The sequence below is a fragment of the Atta colombica genome, unplaced genomic scaffold (assembly GCF_001594045.1).
Source record: "Atta colombica isolate Treedump-2 unplaced genomic scaffold, Acol1.0 scaffold85, whole genome shotgun sequence".
NCBI lineage: Eukaryota > Metazoa > Arthropoda > Insecta > Hymenoptera > Formicidae > Atta > Atta colombica.
Window position 1 is genome coordinate 215,456 of NW_017259578.1, and position 1,907 is coordinate 217,362.

Sequence of the window (1,907 nt, forward strand, 5' to 3'; positions counted from 1 at the left end):
AGGCTCGAAACGTCGTTTGTTATTTTTAATTTAATCTTAGTTCTTTATAATTATATGCAAACTTTGCCTTTTCATCGTATATTTCGGTAAGTTTTAAAATATTTTTACTTAATTTTATTCGTTTTTTCAATCTGGAATTATTAACATAGATCTACGTCATACGATATTTGTCTTCCAACTACATTTCCTGCAACTTTCAAAAAGTTAAGCAGTCTCACGTTAAGAAGTTATTAAAAATGAAATAGGGAATTCAACTCCGATGATGATGATCGTGACATATATAGTCAAGGTAATGATCCTTAGTAATCGAAGGATAATTCATCTTTGATGATCTTGACCCTCCCACATATTATGAAGATCATCACATCGAACAATCTTCGGAAAATTGTAGCAGTTACCCATCACGCATTACGAAGCTATCCAAAAAAATTAAAACGACTCTTACTCATATTATTAAAGTCATGATCCTGAATGATCATCGGACTTTCAATAGGCGACCGTTGCTCATTGAGAAACTATTAAAATTAAAATGGACCATTCATCTTCCATGACTCTCTTACACATTATGAAGGTCAGCACACCGAACAACCTTCGGAAGATTGTAGCAGTCTCTCATGACGTGTTACGAAGTTATACAAAAAAATTAACTCACATTGTTAAGATCACGATCCTGAGTGATCATCGGATTTTTAGCAGACGGGGATGAGAGATGACGAAAGAGAGTGAGAGAGGGCGAAAAAGAGAGGAGTAATAGGGGTGATTGGAAGGGGTGGAGGAAGAGGAGGAGGGAAAGGGGGAGAGAGTGGAATTGGTCGAAATTGAGGGAGATGTGAGTGAAAGATAAGAGAGAGAAAAGAGAAGAAAAAAAGAAGACATTACTTCATTTTTCACGAAAATCATTACTTTTCGACCGCTATGTCCAGAACGGTTTGACCGATTTTTATTTCTTTCAGCTCAAATTACTCGTTAGGCGATGCTGCCTTTCAGGATATGTGCGATTGTTTATATTTGAATAGTCCTGTACCTCCAAAAAATGGACTTTGGTGACTCGACTTATAGTATCTTTTTTTTTTATATGATCGGAGACACTACCGCATCTCTTGATTCAGAATTTTATCCGACGATTTTAATCTGGATTTTGGCAAAAAGAGATACGCTGTTTGATATGTACGCGCGTCTTCGTAAAGCATATTACGGAATTAATTACTTTGGAATGCTGCTCAACGTGTTTTCGTTCATCGAAAAAGGGCCTTTTACGATCATTGATTGTTCGCAATAAAACGAATCCGTCCAGAGCACTGTGGACGTACGCATAGAATTTGACTGCAAGGAGAATGTGCCCGCCAATACTATTTATTGCCTATTGCCTCATCATAAACAATCCGTAATCGTCCGTTGTCCAACGTAGTGCACAAGATTATTAAATTGCAAGAACTTTAAAAGAAGAGAAAAACCAAAATGAATCACAGCCTTGAAGAATTGCTTGTCATATCGACGTTTGTGGGTCTGTAAGGATTCATCGTTGTAAAAAGATTTTTCGTCAAAGAAGGAGCGATGCTGAAAAAGGGAACCATTCTCACATACTACATTTTTTCACGTCCTATGTCATGGCATTTTCTGACGAGATCCAATAAATCTTGCGCTTCCTGTTGAGAGCGCTTCCTGTTGAGAACCTTGTTATCATCATGGATTGCGATGAAGCGACGGAGTGATATATAGTAAGATCTAATTAATATTAATTAGTCTATTAATTCGAGATAAGAGATTCGTTATAGAAGAGGTTATGAAGCGCCCTTTATATAAAGTAAAGGGAATAAAAATGGAAATGGCTGATGGATATATACTCGACATGATATCATCGAAATTTTAGATACACATTACAAAGATGTTGAATCTCTTAGTAATTT